This window comes from Strongylocentrotus purpuratus, unplaced genomic scaffold (genome assembly GCF_000002235.5).
Source record: "Strongylocentrotus purpuratus isolate Spur 01 unplaced genomic scaffold, Spur_5.0 spur5_scaffold_3, whole genome shotgun sequence".
In the NCBI taxonomy this organism is placed as follows: Eukaryota; Metazoa; Echinodermata; class Echinoidea; order Camarodonta; family Strongylocentrotidae; genus Strongylocentrotus; species Strongylocentrotus purpuratus.
The window spans coordinates 16659833-16679552 of record NW_022145609.1 but is presented as its reverse complement, the minus strand read 5'-3'; the positions used below and the strand labels follow the sequence as shown (position 1 = coordinate 16679552).

Genomic DNA, 19720 nt, shown 5'->3' with positions numbered 1-19720 from the left:
TAGAAAAGGCTTTCCTTGTAAATCTCTTTCAGTTTCTTAAAGTTAACCCAAGAATAAAGCACACATTGTCCACTTACCTTAAGTCATGCTCAGTCATGATGCATTTTCATGGCTTCATTTAAACCTCTTCCAAATCGGGCAATACCAGGATTTAATTAATCTACAAATAAATCCATTCACCCTTTCCACAATATGGGCCTTCTTTGAAGAAAGAAACAGACTATTCCCTTGTCCCCCCCCCCCCCCCCCCCGTATAAAAATTTAAAAAACATAACTGTACTTTTGTTTCTCAATTGTTGACATAAACTTGCATGAAGTCTAAACATTTTCTTCATTTACATGCTCAGATTTCCAAGTGCTTGTACTTTTATCCGATATCGTCTTCTTTTTTTTTCTTCAGGCCTATACAACCTCTCCATAAACTCCTGCAGATTCTACCTCATTCTCATAAATAATCCCTATACTATACAACCTGAAACTTTGAACTCATGATATTTTTACAAATTTTGCAAACGATTAAGATCGGCAAAAGTTTTGTGTCACGAAATTGGCACAACACTGATGTTTTTTCTTCTCCAATTTGTGATAGTTCCTTGCTTTGTGACTGCTATATAAATTAGCAAAACTGTAATGTTATGAGAGCTTGTGCTCTTACTGTATTCAAGAAAAAAGTAAAACAAATGTGCCTGACGGACAGACAGACGGACAGACAGACGGACTCACAAGTGTATTTCTAGACCAAAGTGTTGACCCTATTTAGTTGTCAACAATCACCACCATCTAAATTGAGCTTTCTCTATATATAGGGTTTAGGCCTATATGTGCATATTATTATTCCTGAGCCCTCATATGACATTGATGCCCCACTATCCTGCATAAATCTGTGTCCAACTGCATTAACATGCTTGCCTTGGCCCAATGTCAATATTTAGATGAGGGACGCCTGTCCACCCCCGGCCAGCCAGCCAAAAATAGGTAGAAGATTTACCATTTTGGGGCAAAGAGTTCCAATACTTCAGCTTTTGAAGGGCATGCGTGTGTTGGAAGTGCTAGAGTGACAGTGATTCAGTTGTTTAATCAAACTTTGATAAGTGTCACAGTTATTTTTGATGAGTGGACCACTCTCAAGTGTACCATATTATGATATTTTTATGAAATTCAGATGGGGCAATAGCTAAATGGCCCCTTTTACACATCCATACATGTAATGTAAAGTCACTAACTGGACATTGACCAAGATGTGGATAATTCATGTGCTTTGTAAAAAAAAATGTTATTGCCTATCATATAAATATAATTCTTACAAAGTGAAAAAGTAAGACACTGACATTGATAACGTTGTATCGATGACCGTAGAATATTTCACACTCACTAGAAATACACCAAAAAAAATCTGCTGAGATCCTGATGGAAACAGACTCACATCATTTTTTACTTAAGTATAATAATGCCCTTCTGGCACTTGGGACAGTACCGGTATCCATACGGCAAATATCAGAAGATAAATCTGAAGTAGGGGAAATGTATTGTGCACAAGAGATCAATTTACCTGTAGAACTAAAAGTGAAAATGCCTGAAGATTAAAGTGAACAGAATATCAAAGATTATTCTTACCTTATGAGAAAAGAATCCACTGTTCAATTAAATTCTCTGTTTGTATTCCTAGCAGCAGTCAATGGTTAATCTACATAAAATAGAATGAAAAAACAGAGAAGTGATATATCAATTTCCTTGACATACTGTACACAACAAAATTGAATAACAAAACAGAGATCATACAAATACCGTAAATCTCCGTGTATAAGGCGCACCTGTGTATAAGGCGCACCCCTATTTTTGAGATTTAAAAAAAAAATGATTTTTTTTTTTTTTTTTTTTTTTTTTTTTTTTTTTTTTTTCCTTTTGGATTTGCTTTCTTGCCGACACCAACTGAATCGGCTCTTATTTCAGCGTGCGGTTTCGTTCGGAAACCAAAGCCATGATGCAGGGAATTGGGAAGGACTTTTTATTTATAACGACTTTACAGTCAAAAAGTCAAAGTAAAAAAGAATAGTAACAATGTTGTTTTTAAAACTAAAGATGACAGCTAGTCCTCCCGAGTCCAAACCGAAATTTAGACAGGCTAGTTAAAGTTTTCGAGTGGTGATTCGATATCCCCAGTGTGAGTGAGCTGAATGATACAGGTGAGTGAGCTGGAGACAGGGGAGAGCTTCGGCCGGCAAAGTGCTTTGTGAAGGGGCATAATTTATCGAGACTGAAAAAAAAAAAAAAAAACTCTCTTCCCTTCAAATTAGGAACGTAGTTTAACTTCAAATAGTAGATCCTATTCTTTATTTGCATTATGTAATTCATGTTGAGACACAGAGATTTTCGGAAACCATTAAAAAGTTGCATTTTGAGAACTCAAAATATCCTGTACCTGTGTATACGGCGCACCCCCGACTTTTGATTTTTCCCGACGTAAAAAAAGTGCGCCTTATACACGGAGATTTACGGTACATTGGCTTTAGTACAAATAACAAGGAGCAAAAGACAACATTTTTTCTTGTTCAGATATAACTCAATATTATATTATAACGCCTCAAAAGAAAATGACCTGGCAACATAAAATACTTTAAAAAGAAAAGAAAAAAGTCATCAGACTTTAACAACATGGAAAAAAGAAGTTGTTATGATTTCCAAGTTCACAGATGTCCAGATTTTTCTTCCTGAACTTTACAAATAAGGTCATCCTTTTTTTTTCTTTTTTTTAAGAATCACCCTCAAGACAAACATGATGGGGGCGTCCCCCCCCCCCCCCCCCCCTCCTTTCCTTTCTAAATAATGATGCTTCTCAAGTTCACATCATGCTGTTCACATCACACATACATGTAGGACCTAGTCTGGAGGAACAGACTTTACTTTGACACTTTACCACAATTCCTAAAGCCTTGAGCAGAGCCTAGCTCCACCAGTCTCTAGCTGTATCAAATAAGCCAGAGCAGCAAAAGTACATACAGAGCCTTGGCAGTATGATGTCAGCCTAGTCTCAAAGTGCAGACACTGTTCGGCCCAGCGACTGATAAGGGTCTGTGCTACAAACTACATGTGCCCTGCTTTTCAGAGCAGGAAAAAAATCTGAAATGAACCACAATCTCAAGAAGTGTATCTAGCAGAGTAAACACTGGAGCAATTAAAATATTTCTAAGCTGAGGTTCATCTGATAAATAAGTGAAAAAGAGCCAGACTGTGTCAGTTTTCACAGGCCATTAGTTCAAATTGACATAGGCCTCTGCTTGAATGCTTCTCCATAATGGTTGAACAATATTTTCGATACAGTCAGTAACAATTCATGAAGGAAAATTAATTGCATATTGTTTACACAAGGCCAAAGAAATTGAAATGAACACACCTAAAATTGAAAATAACTTTTCTAATATAGAGAATAATAGCATGAATATAAAATATCCAACGATTAATTCAAAATAATGGTCCAAGCATATTTGTATAGGTATCACAAATCATTAATACATGTGCCTTATTTTTCACATATCAAGGTAACATCTCACAATATGTTTCCTAACAATAAGTTAGAAACTACCAAAGTTTGATCAGTATTTTTTCTTAAAATAAACCTGAAATATAAACATGTACATATGTACTGTGTGGCAAATTAAGAGCAGTTGCAAAACTTGTCCAGATTGATGTTACAACATGTTAACAAACCTTTATTCCAACATTTCATTTTCTTAATGGAACTACATATCAAGATCTGCTTGCAAACTAAATCATGTAACAAATAAAGAATTAAGGCAAAAAACACACAGTCCCTCCCAAGATACTGTAAATTGCTACTGAAGGAAATGGCAAAAGTCCATTTAGAATTATATGTATTTCATTCAATAAGCCAAAGCTTTTAATGAAAGTATTTCAATGACGGTTTATATTTGGTAAGACCCAGGAGATGTGATATTTAAAGAAAATGATATTGAAAACAATGCTTAGACTTTGGTTTCTGACAAATACAGTCAAAATAACTCAAAATCAGAATGATTTTTAAAGTATTTTAACAATGTTATAGTTGTATTGAGTAAATAAAAAATTTATATTTAAAACACACACACACACACAATACAAAAAGAAGAAAAAAAGCACCAAATAACAGTGACTATTACATTATTATATTATGGAAGTCAGAGGTCTGGTATCTAGACTAGAGAGTAGAGATGTTTCTTTGGGGAATTATTAGAATTAATCCTCATCCTTCTCTATCTCTGCATGTACTAGGATGAATTATTCATTATAATCTTCCTCTTTCATCTCTGCCAGTGCCAGTCGCAGGGTTTAACAATTATTCAGAATTTCAAAGAATAATAAGTTCTTTGACTGAATTCATTTCCTATGATAATTAACAGAAGTGTGCAGCATTGTGAAATTTTTCTCCTTTCAATACCAAAACAATTAAGAATTGTTCTTTTTTATTATGTAAACCTAAACTGTTCACACATACACGATGTAGCAATTAGCAAGTGTAAATCTGTATAAAGAGATGAAAGAGTTTGATCTTATCTCGAACTGGTCCCAATAACAATTTCTTTAGGAATTGTACTTATTGGTACCTTTAACTTTTCTTTTATTTTATCAAACTGCCCTGACATAGGGCGCGTTCATGCTTGATTTTGAAGGTAGAATGAGCGATCTGAAACGCTCATCGTAAACGCTCATCATGATCGCAGTTCCACGGTGCACTGTTCATGCTTACTTCTCTGGCTCATCCAGGCAATTCTCCTTGTGTGGCCTTAATTGGTCTTCCAGCTGGATTCGCAAACCTTCACTGTGCATGCTACGTAGACCAACTCAGGCACAGCGGAGCACCCCAATTTGCATATCATTAGCGGCCCGTTCTATTTGAATAACCAACGGACATCTGCGTGAATCCGAACATGTGTGTGCTAGAATGTCAAATCTTAAAATTCGCGTTGCGCCTTTATTACTGCCAATATCGCTATGAAACTTTCCATACTAACTAAAATTATTATGAATTTTATGTCAGTGAAATAAATACGAAATTCCATGGAATAAAACTCGAGATATTAATGTGTTTTGAGCTTCGCCCCTCGAAAAACACGACGTCTACTTTATAATGCGATGACCCTATCAAGCAATGCACGAAGTAGAGACTTGGTATGAATATTCATTAGGGTTAAATCCATACATGGGCGAAATTTTCGCTTCTCCGCTGTATTTTTTTTGGTTATAACGTTCTTTTTCATGGGGCTTCATTTTTAAAAGTTGTAGTCAGCGAACTCATTGAACATGACGTCATCGATCTCAGCGATGTACTGCGCATGCGTCTTAGGCCCAGTGCATGCCAGATCGAAACAGCTGAGCCATTAGCGTGCACGTGTGCAGTCGGCTGGCAAGACATGTATAGCCAACGCACACGCGAGGTTCAGACATGACACACATTTGAATGTATGGGACTGGTCAAACAATTTTGCGACAACGAAGGATTATTTTTGTTCGATGAGATTCGGACATTGGGGTATGTTTTTCTCTGAGACGACCCTATCAAGCAACTATGAAAAGAGATATTTCACAAGGATTGAGATTATTAAATTTTCTTTCTGTTCATACGAGGCAATTCTTTCTCGCTCTAAAAGAAATGGTGAATTTTACGGTGATTTTGTATCTCATTTTTTTCGTTTTTGTTCGTCAAAACTATCCCTTAAATTTCACATTTTCTGTGCATCAATAACTCCTTTTATACACATGAGTGTCTTGCAAATTTATTAAATACTCGATTTAGTAGCTTTGATTGGTGATATTCATCACATTAATGAAGAATTTGTCTTCGAAATTTGTTTACTTTTTTTCGCATCGATCGGTACACAATTGTTGATTTTATGCAAATGATGTTTACTGGACGAGAGTCGATCGCACGGTAATTGGGGTGCTCCGCTGTGCCTGAACTAGAGGTCAGAGCGTTGACCGCATTTAAACGCGTTTACAAATTGTAAACGCATCTTTTTGTGAGTTTACGATCGGCGATCATGATCGCCGTTTTTCGGTGATTCTACAAAAGTAAGCTAAGACGCAACCGTGTTTTAAACTAAACGCATAACAGATGCCTGATTCTGGCCAGAAAAAGTGAAGCATGAACACGCCCATAGTAGATCCGAATATTACCAAGACTTTTAAATCAAAAGATTTGAAATTACTGCTATGGGAGCTGTAAAATGGCTTTAAAAATCTATATTCAGATATGCAATCACTTCACAATATTCACTTGCAGATACTTTCAAGTTCATCGCAAAATTGCTTGTGTCATTACTTCCATTGATACATTTGTTTAACCATCTACATTTATCAGACTTGCTTGAAAATATTTGGGTATTTCAAATGGAAGCATACTTCCAAATATCTACTATCAAATTTATATATTTAAAAAATAAAAAATACATTTACATAAGATCAACAGTGAAACCATACTTCCAAATATCTACTATAAAATTTATATATTTAAAAAATAAAAAATACATTTACATAAGATCAACAGTGAAACCATTACGGCATTCCACTTGTACAATGTTTGGTTCAATGTCCATATACCAGATGCTTCTGTGAAAATAAAATTGTATAAAAAGCACTTTCTCTTCTTTTCCAATTTTGAGACCGATACATGCCTCTTAAGGCTGTTTACTCTAAAAACATTGCTACCCTAACCCAGTTTGACACACAATAAACAAAGCTCTTTCTAGCGAATTTTGGGGTTAAAATGCCTGAAAGCAAGTATTTCTCCACCTCCTTTGTAATGTTTATTTTGGGAAAGAATCGAGCTTTTGTTTTTCAGGTTTGCTCTCTGATATTTCAAAGAGTCAGCTTCATTCTGACTCTCAACATATGACATCATCTATGTCCAGTGGAAAACATCCCATAAGTGACCCATGCATCAACCAAAAAATTACTTTTTTTTTTACGAGGGCTCTTTTCAGATTTTCCCTTAAAAAAATAGCCCCCCTTAATTATTTTGCGGTGGCTATTTTGGAGCTCAGGGGGGCTTTTTTTTTTAAAGGTTGTATTTTTTTTAAACGCAGTTTTACCTAATTAAATTCCAAGCAAAGGCAAATATAGATACAATTGTAGCGTACATGTCATGTAGAGTATTGCAGACATTCAGATACCCATGATTTATTCACTTTGTGTTAACGTGTGGCTTTATGATTTACATATACATGTAACTAAAACTTGTCAAAAGGAGTGTTTTGTTTAACTGTTCGTTTTTCATATCCTAAGAAAATATTATCACTGACACGTGGGCTAGGAATTAATTTTTTTAGGGGGGCTACTTTTCCCCATTGCCTAAAAAAAACCAAGGGGCTACTTCCTTAAAGCCATATTGTAAGCTGTAACAATAAGTTGTGTTTTTCCTTAGCCATCATACTACTAGCAACCAAATTGGTAGGTAATATGTTATTTAGTCTTTTTTTCTGTCCCAAATTTAATTGTTATCATGGACAATGCAATCCCATTAAAAAAAATGTACACCAACTCCCTTTAAAATTGTGTTATTTAGACCATTTATAACCATTAAGTGTGAGTAAATATTTTTACTGTTGTCCCACATACCGATGTAGGGTCTATTTGTTATGCCGAAACATGCAAAATCATGGCCTTATTTTTTTTTTATAGACTCTAATTCTAAAGGCCAAGCCAAAGCTAGTTTCATTTCGTAGACAGAAATTGATGTCATCATCACTCATGACAATTGGCCTGGCATCGATCGTATATAAATAATTCAATTTAATTAAACAGTTGTTAGAAAGATTCTGAGGAGTAGGAACATCCTTTATATATTTATTTACGGTTTTTTTATAACAAAATTCAATTTCTGTGTACGAAACTTGCTTTATACCGATTGTACAGGAAAAAATCCGGCATTGATTTTGCACGTTTCGTTATTACAAATATATCAGTATGTGGGACAACAGTAAAAATATACCCGCATTTAATGGTTTTAACTTATAAATAACACAATTTTAGACGGAATAACATTTTTTTAAATGGGATTGCATTGTCCATGATAAAAATTAGGGCCAGAAAAAAGACTAAATAAACATATTACGTACCAATTTATTTGGTCGCTAGCAGTTGAGCTCTCGTCACTCGCAAATACTTATTTGCTTCATACAAGGAGCGTGCGGGCGCGCGCTGGAGCTGAGCTAGTACGTTTCTGTGTATTGTGAACGTGTGCGAACTGCGTATGCGTTCATGCTGTGCACGAAACTACATCGGGGCCGGTGGCCTGTCCGGCCGCCGGGAGCTTAGGCGCAGGCAGGCGGATACCGCTGTAGATCTAGCTACAGTAGGTACGACCGCCGATCCGCTGCAACTCACAAAACTTTTAAAATGTTGATGGAAGTTTCTAGTTTTGGAGTTGGTAGTTGGAACGGAGATTTCACTCAGACATATCAATAAATTGGTTTATTAATTCATAGGGAATATCAATTTATGGCGGGGGCGATTTTTCAAGATATATTGATTTTTTTTCGCCCTCGTCTTGATTTTTACCGTGGCGATTTCAGAGGTTTAGGGGGCGAATCGCCCGTCGCCACCGTGTATTTTTTTCGTTGCCATGCATCCTGCACTTATATCAGATGTTACAGCATTAGATTTTAATTGAGATGCAATGAATGGAACGATGACCATCAAATTTAACTGGGGTCATAATAATTACTATCTCTCCTAAATTGGGTAACGGCTAATTGGTCTCGAATAAAAGGGTCACCAGGTAATCGGACCGTTTCCCGGTGAGATCAAACTAATGGGCTATTTATTTTATGAAAAAAGGAATGAATCGCAGCTTTTTTATGGCTGCAAGAGATATGAGAATTTGGATATTTGATGTAGATTTCAAATTAACGTAAACAGCTTCCTGTTGATTAGGCTGTACAATAAAATGAACAAACACCAAATAATTTTCTCAAATCCAAGACTGTACAAAATTATCTTCGTACAGGCACTTGGGATATATCACTAAATTTGCATATAAAAAAAAAGATATCGAAAATAATATCGCTAGTGATATTTCTTTGTCTCACAACGTATGGTCAACAAGGGATCTAAAAAATCACGACGTTTCGTGCGCCGCTGCAACACTTCGTCAGGTGATAAAATGTATTAATGTAAGCAAGCATGTTTTATACTCTACGGGCGGGTCCATGGGTCAAACGAATATCACTAGCGAAATTATTTTCTATACTACATCCGCAATGAGTAATATATTTAGCTTTTTTTTTAAAGATGTGTTTTGTTCTGATAACCTTGCCATGTCCGATTGCTAGTAGCAAATCAACAATATTTTGGACTGGAGTGAATAAATTCCAGAGGCACATGTGTATGAATATCGACTTACAGAGAAGGTAAATTGTTTGGCAAGCAAATTATTTAAAATTCTATTTCTAAAAATTCTTTCTTTTTCAAGCTCACTAAAGTAAATTTGGAGTTTGGGCAAGCGCAATGAGCCTGCCAAATTACCCAGATGGAAAACGGTCAGTCCATCTCTATCTAAGGAACGCCCCCCCCCCCCCCCAACAAAAAAAAGACAAATCTTGAAGCTTACAGAGTCTGATACATACTGGCACCTTTTATCCTCAACTTGGGTGATGGTCATATTTCTATTAGATAGATAACCAAGTCTAGATCCATATAGCTTCCAGTTAATTTATGGCAGATTCCATAGACCTTGATCCCTGTCTTTTACTGTCTCTACTCTCAACCCTTTCAACATCTCCAAAGGTCAAGGGTCAAGTACAGGTCTCCCAAAGGGCAGCCGGTTCCCAGTCATAAATGGAAGGCATATGATCGAGAGCACTAGCTTCCAGGGATATGATATGAATTCTGAAGTTTCAATTCCCTTGGTCCCACACTATTAAGAATGGAGGTGGGCAACCCATGGATGACAGAGACGGAGGTTTGTAGGTTGGTAAGTGTGTCCCAGCAGACGGTCTGTCTGATGTTATTAAGTGTGATGGGTTTCCTTCGCTCATCCTCGTTCCTTTGGCCCAATATCTACCAGAGGTGAGACATTCTCATCTTGCAGGGAACCCCCCCCCCCCCTCCTTATTCAGCTCTTCTGTCAAAATAATCACGCTCGACCTTTGCCTCAAAAATTAAGTGTGACCAACATAAGCCTTATAAATGTATTTACAATAATTGAATTGTTTCCAAACGAGATCCTTCTCATTCTTGTCAATGAAATTGTGTTTGATGCCAGGCCTGGGTCGCTCACCCCCCCCCCCCCCCCCCCCCACTCCCCATTACCCCATCACTAAACCATGAGCCAAGAGAGTTTGACTTTATTCTAAATAATATAAACTCAATCTAATTGACACACCTTTAACTTAAGAGGGAAAACATACCGTGAAGCCACAATTAGGCAAAAACAAAAGCAAAATTGTAATTGTCACATTGTGTATCCTCCTAAAAACTACAATGTGCAATCTCCTAAAGTTTAGACCTGGCTTGATATCCATCCTCCTGCCAAACATTATTAGATCACAATGGCTGTACATCTGTCGCAGAATATTGACCAAAGAGGTTTTCTTTACTTCACTTTATACTGCGTACTATCTCGCCTTTCCTTCTAATTTGTTTGATGGTTTTCCTCACATCTTAAAGGTAAAGACCAGTTATGGTCATGCGATTGCATTGTGAAAGAAACGTTGTGGAATCGATCAGAAAAGGTTGATCATCTAGCATCTAGCATCTGCAAGGTTCTGGAATCATCAAAATGATAAGAAATTTGTCCCATTCTTCGTAAAGTTACAAGCACTATACACAGAAAGTATACGGGACTACCCTATATCTCTCACGGACCATGAGAGAAACAAATTTGTCAAATATATGAATTATTAGGCGGTTTCCCGGCAAATTTTTTATCATCATGTATTGGTCAAAACATATTCTTTCACATGATTGGTAATGAGAGCTTCCATTTCATTTTTTGAAATTGGGGCGTTTCCAATACTGGTCTTTACCTTTAATAACAACCTGGTCTTTTTTCATCTTTAGCTTCCATCAAACACCTCAAAACTAGGGAAGCAAAGCTTTCTTATCTAAACATCGGTTTTCCGTCACAAAAGTTCAGGCAAGTGAGCTTGATGTACAAGGCTGTTCATAGTTTGTTGCCAAATATAACTCATTTAAAATTGTGTATTTGTAACATTACATAAAGGAGAAAAAATGCTTTAACTTACAGGACACAGTCACACAATATTGTTAACAGCTAGTCAGTATTATAAATTCAAATCCTCACTCATAATTTCCATAATGCAATAGGGCCTGTCTAAATATGGCATTCATCAACTCCATCATTGTCATAGAATGATAGATTAGCCTAGATTCATTTTACTTAGCTGAGTTATTTTACTTGATCATACGCATCTATCGTCAGTTTCCTCCCTCCATCCATCTTTATCATTTCTTAGGAATAATGAAAATGGTTCTGTTCCTTTCACAGCTTTTATCCATCACACTAGATTAAATCAGTGATTTAATACAACATTTATACAATGTTAATTTGCAGATTACAGATTAAAAGTAGAGTGCGTGTTTGAGAAGCAAAATTTGCACAATTAAAGACACACAAGTGCACAACTTCATGAGAAAGAAATGTGGAAGTCTTTTGACATATTTTTGAAATATTAAAAAGGAAGACGTTGTGATGAGCAAATATTGAATTTTGGTGGCAACTAACGGAGTTATACATGTAAATTTGCATAAATTGAACTACCTTTTGACTGAACGGGGTATAGAGCTGCCTCAGGTCTGGACGGAACCCTCCTCTTAAAGAAGTTTGAAAAGTCCGCACCAAATGCGGATCCATGTGATGCTGACATCATTCACATCAACTTTAAACTTAAACCGGATTAATACATGACTCAATCCAAACTCGATCCTCTTTGAACCATTAATATGAAAGAGGTGTTGGCTTCAGGCACACCCAAAGACAAAACCTGATCATGACTTTAACTTTTTTATTCCCCTGTTGTAGAAAGATGGAATGCGGACATCCAAGTGTCAGGTTGATGAATTCGAGCCACAATTCATGAATTTCAATTCAATTTTGTCTCCAAGCTACAACCCCGCTCTACAAACTCTCAAATGCTATCTTCTCACTCGCTGCGGCGTCATCTGAATCGCAAATTTGAAACTCATCCGTAACTGCTCCTCTATTTATTGCTCGAGTTTCCGCTAAATGAATATCCCCTTGCACTATATGTCTATCCTACGCTAAAAACACCTACAGAATGGTCACTTGTTTAAGGTCAATACAAACCACCATGAAAAACAACAATTCCAGATTGAATGTAAAAAGAAGCAAGATTTCAATTAAGTTGTAATTACTCTCTCAAGAAATCTGGAAAATATTCAATAAAATAATTCATTCCCATGTAGAGAACTCGATTATGATATTCTAAATTGGTGACATTAAAATTATTTTCATTTTCCCCTTGGTCAATGCCAATTTGATTGATGTTTGCAAATTGTATTTTCTTCGCAACTATATTGTTTTGTTTTTTTCTTATCCCCACTGAAAACAACAAAACAAACATCCACTATTTGGTATTCTTCATCATATGCAAAACGTCAGGAAAAACTTATTTTTCTGCTCACCTAATATGGAAAAAAAAAAAAAAATTACATTTTCCAGACGCCGCAAAAGACGGATACGCTTTAATACCATGAACAATCAAGTCCAGGAATACATGTCGAACACTGACTGCATAACATTAAAAACTAATATTACATGCACATATTTTTATCTGATGGAGAATCATAATCTCTTTTTGTTATTCAAACGGTTGCGTTCAAAGCCCTGTACATCCATCAAGTTTGATTTACAGGGATCTCTAATTCAATTCGCTGACAAGCCAGTTGACACGGGGTGACCCGACTCTTGTAACTACACAATAACTGTCAATGTATACAGCCACAGGCATCCCCTGTTTAACAAGGCAAATTGAACGATACTACCAGCTGTTACAGAATAGGGAGTTGTGTACAAGACTAACGGTGGGGACGTCAGATGGGCGCTAAATTAGGCAAGGATTTGCAGAACGAACGGAAAGAATGCGTGTAATACATGCCCATTAATGGAAATGATGATTGTGAGGGAGACGGTGAGGAATAGGGTATAAATGGGATCATCTGGATGAGAAGTATTCAGTAATTTTACAACTCTAAAAAGAGGCTAAGACATGTTGGAGCCCCATGCAAATGAATATTCTCATCTCAGTACGTGGGCTTTTGGTACCTACATGTACATGTATCTCTTTTTGCTTTGAAATGAGGAGCTGGAACTTTTAACATTTACAATATATCTAGATTTGCAAAGATTTTGTTAATTTGGGGCACTCTCTTTCTCCCTTCTCTCTCTCCCTTTTCCTCACACCCTCCCCCTCCCTTGCTTACCCCTCCTCACTCACCATCCCCTCCCTCCCCCTCTTTCCCCCTCCTCCACCTCTCTCCCTCCTCTTGTCTCCCTCCTCCCTCCTCCCTCCCTCCCTCCCTACTCCTTCCTCCTCCCTCCTCCTCTCTCCCTCCTTCTGCCCCTCCCTCACTCCCTCCCTTCCTCCGTCCCTCCCTCCCATCCTCCCTCCTTCCCATCCTCCCTCCCTCCCTCCCTCCTTCTGCCCCTCCCTCCCTCCCTCCCTCCTTCTGCCCCTCCCTCCTCCTCCCTCCTCCCCCTCCTTCCCACTCTCCTTCCCTCCCTCCCTCTTCCACCACCTCCCTCGTTCCATCCACCACCTTCTAGTATTTACCTATGTACATGCATCCTCCTTAGGCACGGTGTTGGAATAATAAAGCTTTAGCAACAGATGTACCCTCCGAGGGAGAAACTAAAATAGATCACGATAGATGGAGAATTACCTATCTGGACAATCGTATCTGGGTTGTGAGAAAGGCGCATGCCCCAGGGTCTCATCCCTTTATTGACTGCAGTCTACTGGGTTCTACCTGTTTGCAGGTGATTGCGGGCATTTCCGTAAACATCAGAAGACATGATGTTCCAACAATTTTGAAAGTTTCAAATGCTGTAAGAGGTGGAAAAGTGCACCAGCAAAATGAGATTAGGCTCTGGGATTGCAGCTTTTGTTTTTCTCAATATTTCTATAAGCAAAGCAGCATTAGAATGACACAAACCAATACCTACAGTAGAAGTTGGAGGGCAAATCATAATGTCTTATTTCTGTATTCTTTGTACAAGATCCTCTGACCGCAAAAGACAAGTTATTACCAATACCATACAGCATGAGATTTCTTCCTACAGTACTTGTACTTGTGGGCCATGCTGATTTCCCATTCCTGTAGGTAACTGTGAAACTGTAAGCTGCATACTCTGTTGATACATGTATATCTGTAACATAATCATTGTGTCAATATATGATTATATAAAACATCAATGAGGAAATGACATCACTAACAAACTCTAGTCTAAGGCCCACAAGTAAATAAAAACTTGATCTCTACATTTAGACTTGTTCTAAAAGTCAAGTTTAATGAGGGTGTCCAACGAAGGTCCAAGTTTTCTCCTATTTAAACTTGAAAGACCGATCTTAAACCTATCATCGACCCCAATTCAGCGTTATTGTTAAAGAGCCTTTCTGGTTCACTTTAAAATTAAGATATGGCTTGTCCGAGGCTTAAATTTCTGCACTCACCACTCAATCTTTCCCAATCTTTGAAGCTTTTCTCACCAGTCAAATGACCGTAATCCCAACTTGTGGCTCATTCAAGGCACAAACCATAGCAAGTCCAAGACATCTTCTTTCCAACAAAAAAAGACGAGACACACAAAAAAGAACACTTCCTCCTCATCAAGCCTCCTTTCTCACCTGTAAATACTGTAATCCCAACTTGTGGCTCATTCAAGGCACAAACGATAGCAAGTCCAAAACATCCTCTTCTTTAAAAAAGAAAGACTGAGATACACAAAAAAGGACACTTCTCCCTCATCAAGCCTTTCTTGAGAACTAAAACTCCTGCTGTAATTATCTTCTAAGGGTCACAACTACAGCCTAAGTTTGTCTTTGTGTGAGTTATTAAGTCATGGATGACGGTAGATAATGAGATAGTAGGATAAGAAAAGAAAAGAAAAGGTATTTTGAGTGGATGAATAATAAGGGGTCCAGGAGTCAATATTGACAATGGCAGTGAATGGACCATAAAGTAAAGGATCAAGTCTTGAGCTTTTAATAGGAAATGGATGTTGGACAAGACCATAAAGGTGTTTGTGTGTATAAAACTGGAGATGGTGGGTTGGAATGCTTTTAACTGTACAGGCATATTCACCAAGTAGTTCTAAGACATTACATGAAGGCATGCAGTCACTTAATTCTTAAATTTGTTCTCTTTTTAGGGGGGGGGTATTTATGCTCATTAGAATAGATAATAACATCTCGTTAATGAATGGGCCTACAAGTAAATAATTTACGCCATGTACAGTATCATGCCCAGTAATGAACTGGGCAATAAGTTTCAATAGACAGAATGTTGATTGAGCACAATGGCTGTTGCTATGTCAGACAAACTACAGGTATAATGTTTGTAGATGGTTATATAAGGTGGTCTTAGACCAAATGATCTCTTTCTGACTAATATATAGTAGCCCTACTATATAAACCACGGTCCTACGTATACTACATTATGTACTACACAGTACATATCGGGCCATGTTTTGCTTCTCTACCTCTGTGTCTATTCGTTCTCTTCCTCTCTATCTGTTTCTCTCTTTATCTGCCTTTTACTGCTGTATGTCTTTCCGCCCATCCCCATTCATCCTTCAATCTCTATCTCTCCCTCTCTCTCCCTCTCTCTCTCTCTCTCTCTCTCTCTCTCTCTCACTCACTGTCCATCAATCACCTCCCACCTCCCTCCTCCCTCCTCCCTCCTCCCTCCTCCTCTCCTTCCTCTTCCCCTCCCTCTATCATTCACACTCTACCCTCTCTTCCTTCCATCTCTCTCACCATCCCACCCGCTGCATATGAAAGTCTCTGTCAAATAATTATCTGATTGCGTTACATCACTAAAACAAACTTTATCTGTGTTGACATCTCTCCAGATTACGTTGATGACACATTAGTTCTATAAATATTGAAACTACTGATATGCTAATGACTCCTGGGTTTAATGGACTCGCACTGTTGTATATCAAGAATTCAAAATAGAAGGAAGGGGAATAAAATGATAAAATGCAAAGCAGCACATTTTTAATAGAAAACATCTGTTTAAAGCCAGAAGGGAGCTAACTCGATAACTTTAACACATAATTAACCCTCCTCTGGCTCTAAACATTTTAAATTTCAATAACTCGTACCTGTTTTCACGAAGTGAAGAAAATCTGCACGCAAATTGTATGCGATTTTCATTCACTAACGTCACTTCGTGAAAATAGGGACAAATTGTTCAGTCCTGTGTAATAAAATAAAAAATGCCTGAATACTTTATGACAATGAGCCTAAAATATCAAGCTAACATGGAATTATTGGTTGTACATATATATAGGCACCATGGGAAGCAATTCATGAACTTAATGTATTCATTGCAAATTTGACCTTTCATGGTACTTTTAATAGTTCATGATGTTGATGTGTATTGCATTTGAAAAACAAAAACAAAATTACAACAGCCATTTTACATGTTCAATAGGCACCATGGGAAGCAATATCATGAACACAATGTATTCATTTGCAAATTACCCAGTAGACCTTCAAGTATATTTTTAATAGGTCATGATGTCAATGTGTGTATTGTATTTGAACAACAAAAGGCCAAGGCAATGCCATTGTTAATTGATTGGAAGACATGGTTCACTTTGCGCTACAATTACAAACCATTTATAATGGGCAATGGCTACATGTCAATTGGCAATTCTCACAAAACAAATTATGGAGAGCAATGTATAATGTATTATTCTTAACACATGCAATGTCATTTTATTTCAGTAATAACATTAAAAAGAGGAGTGTACTCCCCCCCCCCCCCCCCCAACAGCAACAAAAAGAATGGCAAAGTTATAGCAATAACAAGAAACTCTTGACACACCCATATTAGTTACTCTTGCATCATTAATACAGGCATGCACTAGTCCTATCACCACTGATAATCATTTTAGTCACAACTACAGTAGTTGACATGCTTTCTTACACATTTGATAAGGCTATATATTACCCAGACTTTAATTCATATAATTATTTAAAGAACTTTGAATTAACCTATATAACTAACTACTATACCTTCTGCATTCTGGTCTCATTTATTTGTGCCACTGCCAAGTATATGTATATTTGATATTTCACTGTGTCATTATGTAACACACAATACATGTGCAGTGCATTGTGCAGGACCTGGGAAATGGACTATACATGTATATGTATATTTACAGCGCATCTGATTTCATAATTAATCACGATGCCGTATTGAGCCCAAACGGCCAGACATTCGAGTGTCCAAATCAACTCTAGAATGAATCACAACCCTACACAACGTCACGTAGAGGGCACAGTAATTGAAAAATCCATTTTTCATCACCGCTCCACCAACAAATCAATATTTCATTACCATTTTGCGGGTCTGCGGTACTTTAAATTTCATGGTCCGTCTGTATGGCATAAAAGGCTAAAGCCAACACCATGCCAAGTTTAATGTGCGGGTCGCTTTCAGGGTATGTGTGCATTGTACCTGTGGCATCCTAGGACCTCATAAACCTATATTCTTAGCAAAGCCAAAAATCAGAGCATTTTCATTTTTGTTATCCTATTTAATTGAATCTTGGACTACAAGGATATGTGCACTCAATACTCCTAAATGGTACTGATGTATTCAAGTTATACTATAGGTATTGAAATATATAAAGCTAGCTCATGTAGATGCATTAGAAAATAGGAAAAGATTAAATGCTTTTTTTGCAGCATTTCATTTTCCTGAAGCAGGCCTTATTGACCAAAAGCTCTTTTTTGTGTTTTGAACATGAAATTCTAACAAATTGGGAAGATTTGGGGTGCGATTTAAATAGCTCATTAGCATTGAGATTATTTTCGTTTAAATCTTTAAATAACATAGGTTATTTACAGTGCACTTTGTAATTGAACACAGTTCAGTCACTGAGATTCTAGTGCATTTATGCATTAATTATTAAAACCAGTGTGAATGGGCACAAATGAAAGTGAGAATTGAATCGTGAATTAAATCGTGAATTGAATCGTGATTCAGATCTCCCATTCTCTTGTGTGCAAATGGCTCTTGTGTGTTCACATCTACTGCAGACATATGGCAGACTAGCATACAAGGTTGGAATACATGTAGCATATGTCACTCCTTCTGCCCCCCCCCCCCCCCCCCTCCTCCCTCTTTGTTATGCCAGACTAGTGTAGAATGCAAGGTTAAATACCTTATCATTCAGTACATCCCTACCCCAGCCCCTGCACCCCAACCCTCAAAACCATTATGCCCCAGACAATGCAAGGTTAAATAACAATTCAATAGCTTCATATGTACAACCCCCCTCCCCCCACCCCCATTCCCCATCATTATACCACACTACCATGGAAGGTTGAATTCCTCTTCTTGTAGTCTACAATGTAAGATTAAATACATTTCATTCAGCAGTTCTCACCTACATGTATCCCCCTGGACTGACAATGAACAAAGCTTAAATCTTGTAAACCCAGAAACTTTTCACAACATCAAACTTTCACCAATTGCAAAGAGTTTAGTGTTGTGTCACAAATGTGAACTACATGCCAAATTTGGAATTTTTATTCTCCATGAATATACAGTCAAACTTGCTTTAGTGACCACCTGTCTACAAAGACCACATGTTTTGTTTCCCTTGAAAATGGTTTCACAATGAAACATGTACTGAAGGAACGAACCTGTCTACAAAGACCACTTTTTTGTGTATCCCTTTGGCGGTCGCTATAGACAGGTTTGACTGTAGCTTCTTCAATATAATTCATGCCCTGCTGGCTCCCAGCAGACCTTCAAATACATGTACATTCATGAATGTCCATGAAGTTTCACCTCTGACCTAACATAGTTGAATGGTATGATTCAAGTTCAGATATACCTGGCGGCCTCTATACCCCCCTCACAGCACGTCTGTGAAAGATAAATCAAGCAAGGAGACATGCTCCATTGACGAGCCCGTACTTGTTAAAATGCAACCACTCAGCATGGAAATGTCACCTAGCCTTGTGGAACAGACTCATGAACACCTAAGAGGAACTAATTAAAGATATCCAATAGATTAATCCCAATTCATCTTCTCTAGATGTACAACATGTAGAAGTAGTAACTACAAACTATGGGAGACAGAAATCAGGGACACCATAAAAAGAGTAATTGTGGAGAAAATGTGATGATTTTATAGTCGGCAGAACATGCCAACAGGTAAATTATCATAGTAGCCCCATGGTAGGAATCATTATTATATTTTTGGTACAGATACACATTGTCCTGTACATATAGGCTACATAGTCTATGTTAACCAGTACAGGCCATACTTTCTGGTCTAGTTGGAATTATCATAACTCATACATGTAGTCAAAGATTTTGAAAATATGAACATTATACATGTAGTATTTGAAGCTCAGCTATGAAAGGTCACAGTAACAAATTTGGTACTGTGAAAAAATATATTTACCAACATTAAATGTCAATCTATGTTTTTTATTAA

General features: G+C 37.4%; 1 long non-coding RNA gene across 1 annotated transcript; it reads right to left on the bottom strand.

The window, feature by feature from the left end:
• Positions 1-338: 338 nt before the first annotated feature.
• Positions 339-14871, bottom strand: LOC105443642. Its single transcript, XR_004066131.1, has 2 exons — positions 14706-14871; positions 339-1684 (listed from the first exon to the last, which is right to left on the bottom strand). It is a non-coding gene; the product is annotated as an uncharacterized LOC105443642 (long non-coding RNA).
• Positions 14872-19720: the final 4849 nt, after the last annotated feature.